Source organism: Anabrus simplex, chromosome 1 (genome assembly GCF_040414725.1).
Source record: "Anabrus simplex isolate iqAnaSimp1 chromosome 1, ASM4041472v1, whole genome shotgun sequence".
In the NCBI taxonomy this organism is placed as follows: domain Eukaryota; kingdom Metazoa; phylum Arthropoda; class Insecta; order Orthoptera; family Tettigoniidae; genus Anabrus; species Anabrus simplex.
In genome coordinates this window covers 43,599,386-43,618,488 of record NC_090265.1, presented here as the reverse complement: position 1 = coordinate 43,618,488, position 19,103 = coordinate 43,599,386, and the positions used below count along the sequence as shown (strand labels likewise).

Sequence of the window (19,103 nt, the reverse complement as noted above, 5' to 3'; positions counted from 1 at the left end):
CATCTCTGATATGTGAAGCACAAAATGTGAAAATTTACTCCATGGCTGCCAACTTTCTGTGAGGTGATGGCTCCTGAACAAGACTCTCTTTGATATACCTACCTACCTACCTACCTACCTACCTTCTTCTACCCCTCTGCAGTTTCCAAGAAACATGAAAACAATGCTATCCCTTTTTTTTTTTTTTTTTTAACCAGTATTGAACTAAGGAAAATCTTAAAGCACAAAGCATAGGTCATAAAGTTCTTTCTATATTGGGTACAGTGTGCAGTTTAAAAGAAGAAGAATTTGTTTACCTCAAGATTACTTTGGACTTTCACTGGTAGGAATTTTTGAGTTTTTCATTAAAATAGACCATGTAACAGTGTCATAGATAGTGTCTAAAGATGGCTCTAAAGAGCCATTTGTTCTTCCATTTCACCAGAAGCATACCACAGATTGAAAAGTCCACACTTCAGAGAGAAGAAGTGAATACTCACAGTGTTCATCATTTAGTTGTAGTGAATCCTGTTGTTGTTTGTGAGCAGTGACTAATCAGTGTGCAGGTGGAATCAGTCTGTCAGAACTTAAGCAATAACTTGACAAAGGAAATTACTTGAATGGTTTCAGCAATGCATTACTATCTTATATTATCTTATCTTACTGTGCATATCTTATCGTAATTATTAGGAATCAATCTAAAGTGCTCAGCAAAACTTTGCAACTGAGATAATGACAGTTTGTGACACTGTAGCGTCAAATCATGAGGTTTTAGCTTGACTATACTTTTGGAAAATAAGGGATGCAAGAGAATTTAAATTGACACATTCTTTTATCATGACACTTAACAGCAGCTGCATACATCATATGTGATACAAGACAAAGTGCAAGCAGTTTACACCACGTGGCCTCACTCACCTTGATCAATAGGATTTTTCTCCAAAATCGGTTTAGTGTTCGTAAGTACTGTACTGAATTAATGAGAAACTCTCTGTCATATGATAAGAATTTTTCCCAGATGTAAATTAGGATCTTGAAAAGAAACTGATTGAACCCTTAATGACTACATTATTAGAACTTATGATTGCTTGGATGTCAGATTCTAATTTGAATTCTGCAAGGCATGTAATCCATTTTCAGCAGATTTTTAAAGCTTGACATGGATACTTATATTTTAATTTGAATGTTTTAAAAGACTGTATAATGAACAGTAATTTTGTATTGTAATAATAATGTATGGCCCCAACTACCCTGTGTTGGCACTTTGATTTGATGCCATTTAGGCTGCCTACATGTCAGTATTGACATTCCATTTTAATCTGCTAGATGACCTATGGACAATCTGTGGCTGAATTTTAATTAAGTTTGTCGGGTAAACCAAATGTCACCAGAGATCTTTTACATGTCGGCTTTGAACAACATGGAGTTCCGAATGGACTTAAAATGAGCACTTCAAAAATCCGGCTACCTCTGCCAGGTTTGAACCCATGATCTTGGGATCTAAAGACGAATATTTTTTTCATTCTTGTGAGCAATAAACTAAGTTCTTGTCGTAAATAGTTCCAGGCCAATACCTGTAAATACGAGGCACATGTTTTAAGTACTGACCTTTTTTTGTCAAAGAAACACAACATTTTGAAAATAAAATTCAGGAAACTCAGTCTTCAAATATACCAGTGTTTTGCCCCAGTGCAGTATGGACTAGTCAGTTGGATACTGCACATTCCTAAGACACTGCCCGGCTAGCACGCCGGTAGAAACACCACTGCAAGCTATCCTCTGATAAGCACAATGCATTGCTGACGTACTAGGGGGAAATTACATCTCCACTTGTTATATATGCTCCCCCGGGCTAGCATGACCAAAAATATGGCTTCCGATTGAGATAGCTGAATAAAATTCAGGAGACTCAATCGTAAAAAAAAAAAAAACAGTGTTTCGCCCCAGTGCGGCATGGGCACATCGGTTGAATACTGCACCTTCCCAAGACACTGGCTGGCTAGCTCACTGGTAGTGAAACCACTGCACGCTATCCTGTGATAAGCACATGAAGTACGTCGGCACTGCATTGTGTAATTATTTTGAAATCATTTTCTTTTCTTTAGATTCTACACGCCTTAAATTTTTTTCACAATTCACCACCATTATCAAGGTACTTGTTGTAATGGGGCTCCAATTTTTGTATGCCTTCGTCATAGAACGACGACACTATGATGAAAGCCACGTCTATACTCCTTCAATATCATCGTCATCAAAATGCTTGCCACCAAAAATGTTCTTCATGTGAAGGAAATGATGGAAATCACTTGTCACATAATCAGGGCTCGAGAGGGTGTTGCAGTTGTTGCCAACCAAATAATGTGATGAGGTCCTGGATTTGATTGGCTGTGTGCTGTGGTCTGAATTTATCATGAAGCAAGATGATTGTACAGAAGGTAGTTTAAGGTGTGTAGAATCTAAAGGAAACAGTTTTCAGAATAATGTTGTGTTTCCTTGAAAATTTTCAGTATCTGAAACACACAATGCAGGCTTCACTGCATCATACTTTAGCCATTTTTGTTGATGGTTGCATTCCTAGGCAAAATTTATAAGGACGCAATACTTTTTGAAGTCACTCGGATCACGAGTTTGTTTAAAGCATCGATAAAGTACATCATGGTGGGCCATCATGTTTTTAATTTCATTATACAGGCAAGGACAAGATGGCTGAATAACTTTTATCTATAGTTTAGGGGCATGTTTGCAAATGATAAATATCATTGTTGATCCGTATTGAACACACTATAGGTAGGATGCTAAATAGTTTATTATGTCACCTATTCAATACATTAGAAATTTTAAACATTTAGGAATTTATCATTATTTCCATATGAGACATGTTTTGCCCTTCTTTGGGGGCATAGTACAGGCATAGTACTACCTTAAGGCATAAATCAGGTACCTGATTTGTAATTAAATTGTAAATACTAAGATATAAAATTGACATATTACAGTTGGAACTGTACCTTAATTAAGGCTACGGTTGCTTCCTTCCAACTCCTAGGCCTTTCCTATCCCATCATCGCCATAAGACCTATCTGTGTCGGTGCGACGTAAAGCCACTAGCAAAAAAATAATTACTTCAAGAGACATGAACTCTGGCCCTAGCTCTGCGTTGTTAGATGATACACACATCACCTGGCCTTTTTAGTCGTTTCTGTAGTGCATGGCCATACCACCTCCTCTTCTGCTCTCGGATCTATCATGCCGTAAGAGGAAATACTGGTCAAATTGAACCATATCGGAGCATATGCTTGGGGTGAGCCAGCTTTCACTAATATCAAGAATATGGGTATTATTTGCTCTCATTAGGGCTTGAATTTCATCGAAGTGTGCTACCACGGAGAGCGCACTGACATGGCAGCACTATAAACAGTTGGTAGAGGGCGATAACGCCTGTGTGAGGAGAATGCCTTAAATGAGAAGTGATGAGAGCGGGGGGGATGTTGCCGGGGTCAGTGTCAGGTACAGGGTTCTGGATCAGCTGTATAATGGAATGTTAACGAAATAGCATGCAACTTACCTAAAATCCTGATAAAGGTTTCCACTTACTATCCCTAATATACACATAGACACACACATAATACACTTACAGAAACACTTACGAATAACAGACAAATTTAATATCGAGCTGTATTGTTTCATATCAGTTGGCACTGTTATCCCATACATTTTTTATGCTGTTCAGTGACAGTGGTGCCAGATCTTTTCGTCCCATTGGAAAGGTGGATCACTATGTGTCAGTCTTTAATCCAGATGTGGGCTGGCCCAAAATGATCCCTCGCGGGGTTTAATATAGTCTTGCGGGTTGGTGAGGGACTTGGTAACAAGTACCTTTGTGCCATTCAGGAGCCACTTCCCCTTCCACACATGGTCACGTTCATGGTAGCAGGTAAATTTAACTGTTATGGGACTGCCGAGTGCTGAGACCACCTAATCCTATGGCACCGGTCCAAGCTCTCGATCAGGAAGTCCACACTGAACTTTGTTCAGAAAGTTTTCCTCACTTTCTCGTAGATATCCTCCTGTGGTTCCTCAGTGACTCCATTGATTAGGAGGCAGTTCCTACTGCAGTACTGCTCTCCTTCATCAATGAGCTCTTCTTGATAATCGAGCTCCCATGCTAATTTGCACAGCTCTTCTTTTAGATTGGTAAGTTTGGAGGAGATGGCGCCTCGGAAGTTACGGAAATCCTAAGTGAGTCTAGAGACTCTTCCCTGGGGTTGGCAAAGCTGTTTAACAACTGAAGGCATGCCTCATAGTCCTTCATCATTGCTTCAAATGCATTATGCACTTATTCTCTTTCTGGATGGACATACTGTAGCTGTTGATATTTATGTCCAAACTCGAACCATAGTTGTAGAAGTACACTTAGCACACACTTGCGGGTTAAATATGCTACCAGTTATGCGACTTCTGCATGATACACACAGAGCACTCCTATGCATACGTTACAGTAGTTGCCATGACACTTATAAGAATTATGTACCTTATTTGCTCGCATATAACTCGCCACTGCATATATCTCGCACTCCATATTTAACATTCGTAATTGCAGGAAAGAAAATCCCTGCATATAACTCTCATTAATTTCTGACGTCATAAAGACATACGGTACAAGTAGGGTATTCCGTGAACATGCGTACATTAAATATCGCGACTGTATCATTTACTGTTACGGTACTTTGTATGTGACAGTACAAGAAGAAGCTGCATTTCTTTCTACCTGCAGAGCGGTTGATGTACCCGTGCTTCGCTACGGGATTCTCAGAAAGACTGACTTGATGGTTCTCCTAACTAGGCCATTACAAAAACATCAGTAGGAATGTAGCGATTGAAAGCAATGTTATCATATAAAATACTCAATCAAATGAAAAACCGCACATTTTCTCACTTTCAACGAACAGTACTACGGTGCCAATCTAACAGTCCAAAGTTCCAGAGTTGGAATATCCAAGTAGCAGACTGCTGTGAACACTCCTCTGTCATTATTCTGTTAAATATGCACACTACTCATTCCAATCAGTGCCTCAGAGTAGGGATTGAATAGCTCGAATGCTATGATGAACCAGTGTGTTACGTACCAGTAATATCAGAAAATGTATGAACCAGAGGAATGGCATGTTAAAGAAGGAAGTTATCTAACCCCGCGGCTACTTCCCGCCAATATACAGGCAGGCTGTTACACTCTTTACGACTAGGCGAGTTGGCTGTGTGGTTAGAGGCGCGCAGCTGTGGGCTTGCATCCGGGAGATAGTGGATTTGAACGCCACTGCCGGCATCCCTGAAGATGGGATTCCGTGGTTTCCCATTTACACATTAGTCACACCAGACTGTACCTTAATTAAAGCCTAGGCCACTTCCTTCACACCCCTATTCCTTTCCTATCCCATCGTCGCTATAAGACCTACCTGTGTCGGTGCGACGTAAAGCAAATTTTTTTAAAAAAACTCGGTACGCTGCAGTAATCCTATCTATCGGGGATGAGTGGTAACACAAGACAAAAAGCACATCACAACAAACATTGGTCAATGTAATGATATTGTTGATATAGTTTATGAGCTTTCTATATTGCAGGCCTTCACATTAGTTTTCTTTCGACTCTGTGATATTAGGGCGTCTTACAAAATTGTTTATGTCGTAGACTGTAGTTCCTTATTCTCGGACTTACCTATTTTCACTAAATTCTGTTTACTCATTTTCTCGTGACTCGGCGCTGATAAGGACTTAGTAACAAAAATCCAAATTCATTAATCTCTCTGTGATTATATGGGGTACGGTAACAATGTATAAGACATAAGTGATCGGAAATTTAATAACTTCTTACATAACTACTACTAACTTACGATATAACTAAAGTTATGTTAGTTATGTAATATTTATCGATAAGACCACAAATAACATAAATAACTTATTTGAGATTTACATTTCAGGCCTTCCCCTAAACTACCATTTCACTCAGCATGAATAAAATAATTTATAGTCTAGATTGTAGTGGTTCATCACCCGACTTTACATTCCGATTTTCATTAAATTCTCTTCGGCTGTTTTCTCATGATGCATGCACATACAGACAGACAGACAGACAGAAATTACGGAAAAGTTAAAAATGCATTTCCTTGTTACTGTGGACATGACCAATACAGAAATACCATTCTTTTCAAATTCTGAGCAATGTACAGACAAAACTCTTATTTCATATATATATATATATAGATGTACCTTATTTGCTCGCATATAACTCGCCACTGCATATATCTCGCACCCCATATTTAACATTCGTAATTGCAGGAAAGAAAATCCCTGCACATAACTCTCATTAATTTCTGACATCATAAAGACATACGGTACATATACGGAATAAAGTAGGGTATTCCGTGAACATGTGTACATTAAATATCGCGACTGTATCATTTACTGTTACGGTACTTTGTATGTGACAGTACAAGAAGAAGCTGCATTTCTTTCTACCTGCAGAACGGTTGAGGCTAGTTGTTGTAACAAAAATACCTAACTCACAAACCCCTGCCCCAAGGCCGCATTCCTAGCCAGTCAGTCACTCTCAGCCATCCCTCTCACTCTTCTGTCTTTCTCAGTATGGTTATCGCTACCTGCCCAGCAGAGTTGATCACGTGAACTGGGAGTGTTTCTCTGTGCCGGCAGTCAAGTGATCATGGTATTAGGTATCGTCCATCTGTAGTATTGTCGACAAGCAATGAACGAACATGTTCTGCTGAGGGTTTAATTAGCAAAGCCATACTTGTGGAGCCTAATTTACAAGAGAAGGGATGTATTGATTGGGCATGTTCTAAGGCAGGAAAAAATGCTGAATACAATTCTGAAGGAGCTGAGGAAGGAAGGAAGGAAGGAAGGAAGGAAGGAATGCCAGAGGGACCTAGTTATGAGGGATACCAGTTGTCACTTCTACACATTTCTGAAGAGACTAGCCCAAGATAGAGAATAGTTTGCAGCTGCTTGCTTGGGGTATACACCCCAGCGTCAGTGGGTAGGGTCTGACACATCCCACTCTGATGAGTCTAGTGTCAGACCTAAGACGAAACGCTGGTTAATAGAGCAAACGCCTGAAAAGCCTTACATCTGATATATTTTTGACACATACCACTTATTACAAAAGAAAATATTTATAAAAATATTTATAAAATCCTCCTATCAATATCCTCCTATCTTCACTTAAGTTCAGGGCCCTGACCTAGTCTTTGTACCTTAACGGCTGATGATGTTCGCAATGCCGAACGAAACATGTTCCGTTATTTAAGCCATTCTTTAAGACACCTCATGATTATTTTATAATTCAATGAGTGTATTATATTGTATTGAGTAGGTGGTTGTTAATAAAATAATTTTATAATTTTAACATACCACTTAGTCGAGCAGCTCTGTGCGACATAAAGCAAATTGTAAAAATAATCTTCTTCAGTCCGGCGTTTATGCCCAACACCGTACTGAGTTTCCTTTTAACTTTTTCTCCAGTTTCACTAGGGACGCTGTTAAAAAACTAATGGTGTTTTGAATTAACTGAAGGGATTTGTGTAGGGGTCACTTCGAAAGTGACAAATAATGCACGTGGATGAAACTATCTTTATATACAGTTTCAGATTCAAATCCGCACTTTTTTCACGAACACACGCAGTATGACTATCATAAATACTTTTAACTACATCTTTCACTTGATTGAAGTTCTGGTAGAACGATAATGCGGATAACCAAGTTCCCCATCTTGTGAGAACAGGTTCCGGTGGAAGAGAAACCTGAGGCAGAGGAGTTTTGTACTACTGTACACGAGCCGGTGTTTTTAGGAATAGTTTTCTCCCACTTGAAATTGCTTTGTTGACAGATGGAAAGAGGGTACGCATCTCTTCTGCAATACTGTGCAATCCATAGGCCAAACATGTGACATGGATGAGATTTGGAAAAAAGTACTCTAAGAGACTGACCAGCTTTCAACATATACGAAGCTGCATCTGCGACTAAAAGGCGCACTTTTTAACAATCATTCTCTGATTCACTAGGCCACAGAAGTCGCAAGGAATTGTTGATAAAACTTGCAACTGTAGCGTTAATGGTTTTTTCAAGGACTTTGCACGAAAGTAAATGAGATTTGCCAGGTTCTTCTGGACATAATTTACCCACTATGAAGTTCGCAATATGTCGACCACACGAATTGGTTGTCTCGTCTACCAATATCCAGGTACAGTTCCCTCCTATGTCAGATCGTATCTAATCCACGACGGAAGCATACACTGAAAGTAAGTAGTTCTTCCTAAGGGTAGATTCATCTGGTATTCTTTGGTTAGCACAATACTTTTCAAGACACAAGCGTAGATGTGGATTATTCAATTTATGCAGTGGAATGTAGCTGCATACAAAAGCTTTACTAATATCAAAATGTACTAACTTCACACCCCGTTGTGACGTCTGTTAAAAGTAGCTGTTGCGTAGTCTTACTCTGTTCTCTTGATCTGAGATGTGAAGTTGTTTTCGAATGCTGTTCCATTTGAATCTTTTAGCACATTTTACACTCTTACATGTTACAAATCTCATGTTATGGTCCATATTGAAATGTACTTTAAGTCAAAGAATAATACTAGATTATTCAATACATGTATTGAATAGGTGGAATTTATAATCTAGTATTATTCTTTGACTTTTTTACACTCTTATCGCACACTTGACAATACACTACACCACCGTTACTTGTATAGTCACTATTGCTTGATATCCACTGTTTAATTAAAAAAGACCTAGAGCTCCTATCTTTAGGCATTTTTACAGTTTAACCTGGTAAAACACTGCAACAGACGAAGAACAAGTTAACAGATGAATGCACTTAGTTAGGCTACTGAAAAGAGAAAGGAATGTCAGAAAGAGGGAAATAACTGTTGTGAAAAGGGTCATTATCTGTTTACCTCCTTGTATTGAGACACTGAAAGCACTTCCCTTGATCAGGGAAGGCTTCTCGTGTTGCCAAGGGATGAATAACATATAGATTTCATTATATTTTTCATTTATTCAGAAATCCTAGATGATCGATCACACATAACAGAAAAATATATCTGTATATGCGCTAATGTTCAAAATATGCACTAAGTTCAAAATATGCATTTGCATTTTATTTTTCAATCCCAGCCCTAGTCATAACGGAGATCAGCTTTCCTATACTGTTGCCAGTGAACTCAGGTAGGTCATTACAGTGTCTTGAAGTTCTTCATTGGTAGCGAAGCGTTGTCCACCTAACCATGCCTTAATTTTGCAAAAGAGGTGATAGTCACTGGGTGCTAGGTCAGGACTGTAAGGTGGGTGGTCAAAGACTTCCCACTTGAACTTTTGGAGAAGTACTTTTGTCACATTGACACTATGCGGTTATGCATTGTCATTTTGTGGCTCTCGCTCAACATTTTTGGGACCCAGCAGGCACACAGTTTTTGGTATCCTAGCTCGGTAGTCACAATTTTGTACAGGGAAGACCATGAAATGTCTGGATATTTTGTGGAAAGTTCACTAATTGTAAACTTCCGTGTCTTCCGGATCACTTGGTTAACTCGGTTAACTAAACTTGCAGTAGCGACTGACTTGTGTCCTTGACCACCTTCGTCATGGACATCTGTTCGACCTTCCGCAAATTTCCTACTCCATTTTTTCACAGCACTGTCACTCATACAGTGTTCACCGTACACTTCACTCATCCTGCGATGAATTTCAGCAGCGCTTCATCCTTCAGCTTGAAGGAAACGAATCGCACTTCGCAACTCACGATTGGCTCTATCGTTACTCGCCCGTAGCTCGGCGATGACTGAGGGGTTGGAGCCAGCACTGACGGCAGTTGTAGCGAGGGAGCGGTGCAATCGTACAATGCGCAGACCCACTTCCTGCCACTATGCAGTTTACTCTTAGAAACAAACAGAACTTAAAAAAAAACCAGCCCTCATATAATTCAGAAAATCAGTGCTATTTCATCCGTTTTTGTACATACAAATTAGTCTAATAGGTGTTACATTATCTGCATATCATAGTAGAAATATAAGTGATATTATCCTGATGTCTTGCATAGAAAAATAACAGCAACTCCTTTTGTGTTGAAATAGAAAAGCAGGAAGATGAGAATTTTTACTACATTTGGGTTTTGGGTTGACTTCTGCTCTGTCTTACTACAGTATGTAGCACAATTTTCATATTGAATCTAAATCAGGTGATGCTAAGGCAAGATCTTCAGGCATGTGCTCCTTATCCATAACTGAGCCTCCTGCATTATATATTATACAGTTTGGAGCCAATGTTTTGGTAAGGAGCCTAACAGTTCTTAGTTTTGGATTTATTTATGCTTACCTCTTTGAATTTATTATAGGTTTCTTTTACAAGATACCATGCAACGATTGTACTTTTTTCAAAAATGTTAGTTTCCTTCTTTGACAGCTTGTACATCAATTATTCATTTTTTATCAAATCATTATGGGTGCTTCAGATTCAAATTGCATATTGAATAATTATATATGCATTAACATTAGAGCTGCTGATCGATACCAATTTTGATTGGTTAATTGAATGCCTTTAAATCAATTAATCTGTTGGGTAATAAATTTTAATTGGGTTCACACAGTATAAGTTTGAGAAAAAAATACCTGGTATAATTCAATATCCTATAAAGAATATTTTTTAATATTTTAAATTTGAGTTGTATTGGTGGCATGCAAGTAATAAAAGGATTAAAAGGCAGTTAAGTTAATATTTCTCATATATTTCAGTTTTAAACTGTGAAGTTGACATTTACTTATAGTCACATTCAATTTGTATTTGAACGGCTGCTGCCTCTTCCCGTCAACTGCTGATTTGGAAATTCTACTTGAATGTTTAATTATAATTCTGTATGTAATAGGTAGAATATAGCAACAGAATTTGTTAAGGTCATGTTTTATTTCAATTTTCCATTGAATCTTAGACCAAAGAGCTTGTATCTCATCAGTTTGCTTACTATGTATAACTTTGTTTCTTTTTTTTTACATTGTATGTGTATTTGTGTTGATTTCATTTCTGTTCTTGGTGCTTTTATTTTCTATGCTGGAGAATATCTTGGTGCTATTGACTCTAAAATTTGCTTATAGTATTTAGGACTGATGACCATGCTGATGTTGTTAAGGGAGATGTTGGAATATCACACTACACTTACATGTCGGTCTATAATCATAATCACGGTATGACGAGCACATACAGTGGAACAGTTTTTGAAGAAACTAAACCACAAGATCGAGCTGTGTATTGTTCTGGAAAAGAAAAATGGAAAATAAGTCCAGATAACAATATTTCAGTTCCATTTTAAGAGAAAGGCTTAAAACTGTACCTGCCAACTTGGCAGGTTTGATTATGGCTTAAACCGGTGGTATTGGGATGCATAAATATGTCAGTCTTGTATCAGTAGATTTACTGGTACATTAAAGAACTCCTGCAGGACAAAATTCTGGAAACCATAAAAGCAGGTACCACTTCCTTTATGTTGCACCAACACAGATAGGTCTTAGGGTAACTGTGGGATTGGAAAGGCCTAGGAGTGGGAAGTAATCGGCCGTGGCCTAATTAAGGTACAGCCCCAGCATTTGCCTGATGTGAAAATGGGAAACCACGGAAAACCATCTTCAGAGCTGCCGACAGTGGGATTCAAACCCACTATCTCAAGTATGCAAGTTCACAGCTGCGCGCCCCCAACTGCACGGTCAACTTGCCCGGTCATAAAAGTAGTTAGTAGGACGTAAAATTATTATTATTATTATTATTATTATTATTATTATTATTATTATTATTATTATTATTATTATTATTATTATTATGTATTCTGATATTGACTGAATATTTTTATACACTTACAGATAACTAGCACACTCCTTCTTTTGAGAATACAATATGAATTCATCTGAGGACTCTGTGAACCAGATGCTTTGTAAGAATGTTTAGAAGGAAGGATTGATAAAATATTCACAATGTGATCACTTCCCGGAAGGTGTTCTGACAGGTAAATACCAACTGTCAACATCCCTCAGCTTAGCACTCAACAGGAAGGAGCGATTAAAATGTACAGAGCTGTCACAAAACATGGTGTACTGTACTTCTAAACAGAATATTCTGAAATTTTACAGGGTGTGGCCTGTGGAATGAGTACAGCTAAAAGTAAGAAGAGAAAGAGGAGGTTCACAATCATTGAAATGTCCGGGAAAAATGTAACAATTACTTGTACGTTCAAAAATAATCGTAAACTTTTAGCTGTGGTTAAAGTTGATGGAATTAAATCTGCAGTTGGAGGGCGCTAGAAAGGTATACTGTGGGCACCATGGCACCCGCGGGTGCCACATTGACAGGCCTGATGAACAGTATATATTGTAAGGTAAGGGTTATTCTGCCCGAAGGCAGGTCCGAACCTCCGCAGAGGTGTTCCTGAGCTGGAGTTTACGTGCGGTAGGGTGGCGAGTTCCTTTCCGCTCCTCCATTCCCTTACCCCCCACCAACAGCGCGAGGCAACCCATCCAACTCCTGACCACGCCCAATGTTGCTTAACTTCGGAGATCTCATGGGATCCGGTGTTTCAACACAGCTACGGCCATTGGCCAGTATATATTATATTAAAATATACTACTTTCTCTGAGCCTCCGTGGCTCAGATGGCAGCGCGTCAGCCTCTCACCGCAGGATACCGTGGTTCAAATCCCGGTCACTCCATGTGAGATTTGTGCTGGACAAAGCGGAGGAGGGACAGGTTTTTCTCCGGGTACTCCTGTTTTCCCTGTCATCTTTCATTCCAGCAACATTCTGCATTCTCATTTCATAGCATCGACCAGTCATTAATAAATCACTTTGGGAGCAGCGACCCTATCGTACTAATAGCCTATATTTTAACCGTTCGTGTGGGTGTGGCTCGAAATAAATGTTTGTTTACGATTAAGCCTCGGCTGGTATCAGCGGATTACAAAAGATTCCACTCATGGGCATGGACATTCGGCGGGTACTGGTTATATCTTTCTCGTCCAACGTCAGGCTCATGTAAACAGAGTAAAATTTACATTCCACCTAATTACATAAGGCTAAATTAACTCATAAGCTAGCGGAATGAGAAGATCGCAATATAATTTTTGAAAGGATATTCCATTTTAATTAATCATTCATGCGAAATAAAATAATAATCATAATCATTTAACAACATAATTGAAAATAATAAATATCATGCCAATTAACCTTTGTTGGTTTTCGTTAAACACTTCATAAACAGTCATTTGACTCTAATTTTTATAAAATTCCATAATTAATTTCAACACATTTTCTGAGAAATTGATCACGAAATAATGAATTACTTAACAGTTCTTTAAAATATCTGCCAATCACGAAATTAATTCTATAAATGTTCACTTTGTTCTTTTTTGTCACTTATTGGCTCAAGGTTTGTCCTCTCATATTCTATCTGTCATATTCATCGTCTAGCTATCTATCAACCTAACGTACAACCTGAATATCCTAACGATCCGGTCTTCACAACATTGCATACCATAATGTAATCATCTGCTAACCAGCCAAAGTGACCAGATAATTTTAATGAATAAATCAATCATGGTAACAACAGCACACGTCTGGAACCTCCTGCTCCACCATACCTAAAAAATAAACAACGTCTAACTACTAACATAATCAGTGTAAACGATAATAATAGGATGTCCTCATGGCATCTGCTCTCCTCCAAAGATTTCCTGTAAATAAATACTACTGCCTAAGAAGTGAATTACTACAAGCACTACTCACTGAATGCTAACGTACTGCATCAGGTGATCTTATCCTTAAAACAACATATCTTGTTATTTATTCATGTCATTTTATCAAAGATCCTCTCAGTAATTCATCCTTCAAATGCACATATCTTACCTTCTTGCCGTCATGGATTAATATTTTGATGATTTCTCACACGCTCGACATTTATAATCTCTGGGACACCTTCTAAAGTACCTTCAGTACATCCTATCATTTGCATATCCAAAAATCCTTTTAAAATTGCATGATGAACATCTCATTCTAACTATCCTCAACATAGGTTCAATGACATTCTCAATAACTCATTATATTGCCGTAGTATCTGTTTCAACAAACCAGATCATTACAATAGCGGCATTTATATCACCATAATATTCTTGACGACCCTATCATTCACTATACCTTAGCTCATATTTTCATCATGCCTATACATTATCATCTTAAATACGCCAGCACATGTATCCGAAGAACCTCATAATTACACACATGTAAAATCATCCATTATGATTGACAGCATAATCACATTTCTCTCAATTTGTGACGTAAATCATACTACAGAAGATCTTGACACTGACACATTAACTACATAATCATCCACTACAATTACACACGCAACATCCAATATATTACGTCTCTTCGGAGGCAGCCCTACTCAGGGAGTGGCGCCCCTGCCTATGTGAGTCCCAGAGCACACTGACCCGGTGTGTAACATCTTATGAGACTGATGTGGTGATAGGAGTGGAATCGTGGTTGAAAGAAGGGGTGGGTAATAGAGAAGTATTTCCAGAAGAGTACACAGTCTATCGTAGAGACCGAGGAGATAAAAAGGGAGGGGGGTGTTTATTCTGGTGAAGGAAACTTACTGTTCACATGAATGGTTTACCAATGAAAGGGATGAAATATTAGGGATAAAATTAGTTTGTGATAATATGAAGGAGGTGGGAATTATAGGAACATACAGGCCGGGAAGAGAGGAAAGAGACATGGAAATCTTTGAGAAAATAATAGATTATACTCATAAAAACAATAATGATACAGTAATAATTGGAGAGATCTAAACTTGCCTGAAGTTGAATGGAATGGAGCTGCAAGTGAAGCCCATGAACAGAAACTGGCAAATAAGTTAATTTGGGAGGGAGGATTTACACAAGTAGTACAAGAACCGACTCGTCTCAATAACTTACTAGATGTATTCTTGGTTAAACCATGGGAAATTGTTGATAAAACTGAGGTAATTGAAGGAATAGGAGACCATAAGGCTGTAATAATGGATGTAGGACTCGTACCAAAAAGGCTTAATAAGAGGGTTACACAAGACAAGAAATTGTACAGAAAAACTAAAGTTGATGAATTTGGGACTTACCTTAAATCACAATTCAGTTGTTGGATGAGTGAAGGGAGTAATGTGGATACACTCTGGGCTAAATTTAAAGGAATCATTTGGGAAGGAGAGAAGAGATTTGTACCTGTTAAGAAGGGTAAAATGACCTCAGACCCTGTTTATTATACAAGGGAAATAAGAAAATTAAAAAGAAAATGTAGAATAGTAAACGGGAAAATCAAAGAGGGTAGGGAGAGTAGAGAAACTAGAAAACAGCTAATGAGGGAACTGAATAGAGTGAAAAAGGAAGCAAAAGAGAATTATATGAATGGCATACTTCAAGAGGGTAATGACCACAAAGGGAAATGGAAAAAGCTGTATTCATATATCAGGAATCAAAAAGGAAAAGGAATCCAAATTCCTACAATGGTGGGAGAAGGGGGTGAACACTATTTAACAGATACTGAGAAAGCAAACCTATTTAGTAGGGAATTTAGAGATTCAGTAGATTATTGTCAAGAGTTGGAAACCGAAACAGAAGATAGAGAAGGAGAGAGAGAGAGGGAAACAAGAAGCTTCTCATTCACAAACGAAGATATTTTCAAAGAAATCCAACTGCTTCAGCAAGGAAAAGCAGCAAGAAGTGATCAAATTACTGGGGAGGTATTAAAGACAATGGGGTGGTACATAGTGCCTTATTTAAAATTTCTCTTTGACTATGTCATAAATAATAGTGTAATACCAAAGGAATGGAAGGAATCTATAATAATACCAATTTATAAAGGAAAGGGTGATAAAAGGAAACCAGAGAACTACAGACCAATCAGCCTGACCAGTATAGTTTGTAAAATACTGGAGAGTTTAATATCGAAGTACATCAGAGGGATATGTGATGATAAAAATTGGTTCATGAGGAGCCAGTATGGATTTAGAAAGAAATTTTCTTGTGAGGCACAACTGGTGGGATCTCAGCAGGACATATCAGATCACTTGGATTCAGGAGGTCAGTTAGATTGCATAGCCATAGTCTTTCCAAAGCCTTTGATAGAGTGGAACATGGAATATTATTAAAGAAATTGGAGGGAATAGGATTGGACGTAAGGGTTACACGTTGGATAAAAACGTTTCTAAATTCAAGGGTTCAGAAAGTCAAAGTAGGAAATAACGTATCTCAGGAAGAGAATGTTTGGAAGGGAATTGCACAGGGTAGTATAATCGGTCCGTTACTTTTCTTAATATACGCAAATGATTTAGGGAACAATATAACATCAAAAATAAGATTGTATGCAGATGACATAATTGTTTATAGGGAAATAAACAACATTGAGGATTGTTCAGAATTACAAAGGGACCTTGAAAGTATCCAACAATGGGTTGAAGAAAATAATATGAAGGTTAATGGAGGCAAATCAACTGTTACGACTTTTACAAACAGGAGCTTTAAAACTGAATTTGAATATACTTTGGATGAGGTAGTTATCCCAAAAGATGGCAAGTGCAAATACTTAGGTGTGAGATTTGAAAGTAATTTGCACTGGAAGGGTCATATTGATGACATTGTTGGGAAAGCATACAGATCGTTACATGTCATAATGAGGCTACTTAAAGGATGCAACAAAGAATTAAAAGAAAAAAGTTACTTGAGTATGGTTCGTCCATTATTGGAATATGCAAACAGTGTTTGGGATCCTCACCAAGAATACCTCATAAAAGAAATAGATAGTGTGCAGAGGAAAGCAGCATGATTTGTAACAGGGGATTTCAGGAGAAAGAGTAGTGTATCAGAAATGTTAAAGGAACTTGGGTGGAAATCTTTAAGTAAGAGAAGGGAGAAAACTAGACTTATAGGATTATATAGAGCCTATACAGGAGAAGAAGCATGGGGAGATATCCGTGAGAGGCTTCAGTTGGAAAATAATTATATCGGCAGGACTGACCACAAATATAAAATTAGAAGGAATTTTAGCAGAAGCGATTGGGGTAAATTTTCATTCATTGGGAAGGGTGTGAAGGAGTGGAACAGTTTACAAGGGATAGTGTTTGATCCTTTTCCAAAATCTGTACAGATATTCAAGAAGAAAATAAACAGCAACAGAGAAAATAAATGAAGTGTTAGAGGGCATTCGACCAGTGCAGGTTATTGTAAATAAAAAAATGTGTGTTAAAAAAAAATTACATCCCCTGGTCCATGGAGTTTGGACAGCCAAAGTAGGGGACTGCCTGTAGGGGTGAAGTACGGTGGGGACTTCGAGGGCCCTGGGACCGCTACGGTAGCTGTGAAGGCCCTTCAGGAACTCTGAAAAGTGGTGGCAAAAGGGGCTCTGGTTAAGACGCAGCAGGTCGTTATGCTACTTAGGATCCAGAACGGGTTTAAAAAAAAAAAAGTAAATAAATAAATGCAATGTAAATATTAATCTTATACCAGTTGTATAGTATCATTTGAAGTAATTCCACATACTGTATATCAGTTGACTATATTTGTAAGTAGTACAGGAGATATTATAAGTAGAATTTTGTAAACAATATAAATTTATTAAGGATGAGCTGTGTGTTTAATAGAAAAAATTGTTAGCGTAAATTGTATAATATTGTATTATAGGAAAATTTTCTTCTCTTGTTAATTTAATATTTAGTGCTTGACAATAATGTATTTTAGTGTACCATTTGCCACCAAGGTAGACACCTCATTTGCAAATAAAGAGATTTTGATTTGATTTGATTTGATTTGATTTTGATCTGGTATGGGTCCCTGCTCAGGGTTACGAGTGAAGACCTCAGCGGCATCTACGGCGGAGAAGGTGGACTTCGGTACGGCGGAGTTGGCGGAAGGGGCATACCCGTAGCGTCTGTACTCCAGAGGAGCGGCTACGAAAGGCGTCTGTCTCCATGTTAGGGGCGGCCTAATTTTGAACCTGGCAGTAGGTATAAAATGCCTTTGGGTGTGGCGAGCCCATCGTAACAATAGCCTATGTGGACAAAGCAGATGTGGTGCCTCGGAAAAGGTTAGGGCGTCCCCTGCTAAAAGTGACGTGCAGCTCTTCAGGTGCTGGGGGAACTGTGCAAAAATGGGCAGCCAGCACCAAACTACATCAAAATTGCAACAGTAAATGTACTGACACTGACGGGAAAGACAGAAGAGCTGGTGACTTCGTGATAGAGAAAGATATAGCCATACTCGGACTGTGCGAGACCAAGAAGAGAGGTACAGGGGAGATCCCTCTGAGAGAAGGTTACAGGCTGTATTACAGCGGAGGACCTGAAGCAAAAAATGGAGTGGCCATCATACTTAGAAGAGAAATCCAAGAATATGTGGAATATACGAAGTACATCAGCGATAGGATGATGATGATGATGATGATGAGACTCCAGTTTGAAAATGGCGTGAAAGATCTATTTCAGTTGTATGCCCCACAAACTGGTTGCATAGATGAACATCTAGAGGACTTCTTAGAGGAAGTGGAGAGACATATAGAAGATACGGAAGTACTATTGATGGGAGATCTAAATGCACAAGTTGGAATGGAAAGACAAGGAAAGGAAGATGTTGTAGGGCCCTTTGGATATGGAAATGTAAATCCAGAAGGTGAGTTGGTGGATTTTTGCATGAGGAATCAAATGATAGTTGGAAACACCTGGTTTAGGAAGAAGAACAGTCAGAAGATTACAAGGTACGGTTGGGGAGACAGACGAACAAAGACCATGATTGATTATATAATCATAGAGAAAGAACACCGGAAGAACCTTGTAGATGTAACAGCCATGCCTGAAGAAGCCTTTGGTGGAGATCATAGAGCTGTGATAGGAAAATTGAAAGTTGGAAAGATTGAAAAACCCCAATTAAGAAGAGAGAAAAGAATTAAAGTATGGAAGTTGAAGGAGAAAAGCATACAAGAAGAATTTCAAAGGGAAATAATACCCTTGGTACCCAGGACAGAGGTGGGGAATGTTGAGGAGGAATGGAAAAGATT

At 38.4% G+C, this 19,103-nt stretch overlaps 1 protein-coding gene across 3 annotated transcripts in view; it reads left to right on the top strand.

Moving 5' to 3' along the window:
* LOC136884004 (RNA polymerase II-associated protein 3) overlaps positions 1-19,103 on the top strand; it is a 212,629-nt gene that overhangs the window by 31,522 nt on the left and 162,004 nt on the right. Inside the window, exon 1 of one of the 3 annotated variants that reach the window (XM_067156027.2) lies at positions 727-938. The exons of the other annotated variants lie outside the window; for them this stretch is intronic. The gene's annotated coding sequence lies outside the window, so the exon portion shown is untranslated. Of the gene's footprint in view, positions 1-726; positions 939-19,103 lie in introns of those variants that run through there. 3 annotated transcript variants of the gene reach the window in all.